General features: G+C 44.5%; 1 long non-coding RNA gene across 1 annotated transcript in view; it reads right to left on the bottom strand.

The window, feature by feature from the left end:
- The window catches only part of LOC117944282, an 8166-nt gene that overhangs the window by 1055 nt on the left and 3747 nt on the right, over positions 1-3364 (bottom strand). The window lies entirely within an intron of this gene.

Raw genomic sequence — 3364 nt, 5'->3', positions numbered from 1 at the left:
GTGCGTGCCGGTGTAAACAGGAAGCAGATTGTCTGACGTTACTTGAAAATATACGAAAATACTTTGAAGAAAGAACAACAACGATGAAAAGTAAGAGCAGGGATTTATTATCTTGTCTTGTAGAGTCCTTGTGTTCCCAAACGTCTGTGTTTTAGGGGCTCGGAGATGCCGCAGCAGTGTTGACGCAACATATTAACGCAACATATTTGTTTTTAAACGGAAACGTAGCAGTGTAGATGCAGCCTAAATCCTCCCTCGTCCAGGGACACACATAGACACACATTCACTCTGCCAAGTCTCTATCGCTCTCCGTCGACTGTGAAGTAATTGCTGCAAGTATTGAAGAGAAAGCTCGGTGGGCGGGGGTTGGGGATGGGGGGGGGGGGGGGGGGGGGGGGGGGGGGGGGGGGGGGGGGGGGGGGGGGGGGGGGGGGGGGGAGTTGCACAGGAGGAAAATCTATTTACCAATACTATCTAACTGCAGCTTTTTCCTCCAATGGACTTGCATTCCTGGTACTGGCTGGTGTCCCATTGATTCCTTCCTAACATCATCTGAAAATCTATGAGCATAAAGGGCAGCTCCGCAAAGTACAAAGCGCATAAGTGCACATCATGTTCTCCATGGAAGAAACTCTCGATCTCACCTTCTCTCGTTCTCTTGCCCTGTGTTCCTCCTGCTACTTCCTCACGTTATTCTCACGCTTCATCCTTAAACACTGGGGTGGGGTGGGGTGCTGGTGGAGGAGGATAAATCCAGACAGAAGAGAAGGAAAAAAGGAGAGGTGGAGGTGAATAAGAGGGGAGAGGAGCACCGGGGAAAAGGCTGTATGGATTATTTGGCGCAGGTTGTGACATCTCCTGACAGTGCATTACAGACCAGCGAGTTAAGCCATGCATGTCTGTCCACATCCTGGAGACTGGGACTCCATCAGATTTGTGGCTTAAAGACTTGCTGATTATTCTATATTTGATTTAAAGGGTAACTGCAGTCTTATGTTTTGTGTGTAAGTGACTACATTCTTTTAAATTGGTCCAGTATTGAGCTAATATTAGTATTAACCTGGCTGCAACGTAACACTATGGGGCAAATGTACGTCGTCAATTTGTTCAACTCCAACTTCTGTTTTTGCCGCTGACAGGCTCAGATTAATATTCCAAGTGTCTGACATCATTATGGAAAGGATTCATACAGAGATAAGTATTTTTTAAATCTCTTTGAGACCTTTTGTAACCAGAAACAGCTCTGAGGTCGCTCAGCGCTAAACCCACCAGACTCCATTTAAAAAAACACTACTTTTAGCGTGAATAGAATCAACATATGTTCACATGTAAATCTGTAAACTAGGGGGTCACATGATGGTTTATTTCAACCCAAACTAGAGTTGTGATGGTTGGAGAAGCAGAAAGACGACCCAAAACAGCTTTTCATAGTTTTATTTTTTTCTGTTGACCCTGAATGAAGCGTGTTTTACGACGCCAAAATTACTGCTTATTTACAGGGAGTCTGGTGGGTATAGTGAACTCAATTTTGCAGATTATTTCATGCTTAAAACAAAAAGGATTTTACTCTTTAACAGAAAGCTCGACCTCCTTAGAAATCCTTTCCATAATGTTGTCAGACACTTGGAATATTAATCTAACTAATCATGTTGGCTGAGTCCTAAAAGCCACAAAAAATAATCTAAAAACAAAAAACAAGTAGTTATAAACACATAAATACAAGTGCACAATTGCCCGCTTAACTTACATTATAGCTTGTTTTGCCACTGTTGGTAGTTACCCTTTAAATAATACTCTTGTATTCCATTGTCTTCTTTTATTGTCTGCACATTTCCTGACGGATGACACTAAACCAAGACTGTCTCTCAACGCAGATATACTGTATGTGTGCTTCTTTTCTGTTAAGATTGAAAGTCTGGGCCTTTAGAACATGATCATGGCATCGGTACAACATTCCTTGGCTGGATCCATACTGTCCTACACACATTCAAGCAGATGGAGTGTGTGCCAAACAGCTCAGTGCTTAGACTGGGAGTAGGCTACCCAGTTCCTCCTACTCCCAATGCCTGCCAAGGATTTTAAATTAGACTGTGAAAAGATACACATTGTACTGTGTGGTTTGGAGCTATGGCTGAGCATAACACCACCTTTTCGATAAAGCAGTCTTGAGGCGAATATTCTATATGTAGATAAGGAGAGAGGGGGCGACGGGGTGGGAGGCGGTGCATTGGAAATTCCTGGAAAAGGACCAACGCCGAGAAGGAGTTTTTAAAAGGGAAAGTGTCAATAAGAAGCTCAGCTATTGATTGCCTATACAATGTGCAACCTAATGATGATTGTTTCCAGATTGCAGGCGTTCCGGAGTTATTGTTAAAAAAGGAAGATGTGTTCGGAGTTTTTGGAGACCGGACACGGCAAAAGTTGAATCTATCAACCAGCGTTGCCCTGGTTGGTTGGAGCGCTATCCTATTGCGTGCAGAGGGAATTTAAAAGACAATCATTTGTCCCGCCACTCGGATTGAGCCCCGCCGATGGGGATCCGACATCTTGATGTGTGTCGGGCTATACCACTTTATCCCCAGAGGGGACACATCTGCCTCATCACAGAAGGGAATGACTTGTGCCGAAATACCCAGAGGCCACATGTCCTTTAATGAGCAGAGCGAGTGAGAAGATGCGTTAGTGGTGGAAGCCACAGCTCAATCGTTGGCAGGTCAGCGCTCGTCAGCAGTGCAGACGTCCGTGAGTCAACGGAGCTCGGAGCAGGAAGCTCCGCTGTAATCAGCCTGGGGTGAATCAATGAGCTGCACCTTACCACAGCTGCATGTGTCTAGTATTCACGTTCTGTAAACATCAAGACATAAAATACTTAGAGTACATCTACACTGCTGCGGCGTCTCCGAGCCCCTAAAACGGAGACATTTGGAAAGTCAGCTGCCTCCGCTTTGGATTAAAAACTTCCGGGGTTGCTTTGTAGTCTGGACGGACACGAACGGAGACATTTGGAAACGAGGACGCACGTCCGTCGGTCTTATCGGTCAGGAAGCTTCCGGACCTTTCAGTAACAGTTCCCCCTCGTCACCGCTCCAAGATAATAATCCCTGTTCGTACTTTGCACCTTTGTTGTTCTTTCTCCAAAGTATTTTCTGTATTTTTAACTCCTAAATCCATGTTCTCATCCTCATTAGCTCCGGCATTGCAGGTGCTATTCTTCCTGAGTTCCTTACAACTCCCTTGAAAATGTGACTATAAATATATAGTCAATATATAAAATACACATTACAACTCATATAAAATGGTGAAATACACACACGCAGACACATGGAAAGCTCAGCCATTGCAGTCATCGTTACATTTAGTTTGA

Source organism: Etheostoma cragini, chromosome 5, assembly GCF_013103735.1.
Source record: "Etheostoma cragini isolate CJK2018 chromosome 5, CSU_Ecrag_1.0, whole genome shotgun sequence".
Taxonomy (NCBI): Eukaryota; Metazoa; Chordata; class Actinopteri; order Perciformes; family Percidae; genus Etheostoma; species Etheostoma cragini.
Note: the sequence above shows the minus strand (reverse complement) of the source record. Positions and strands in the feature narration are given on the sequence as shown.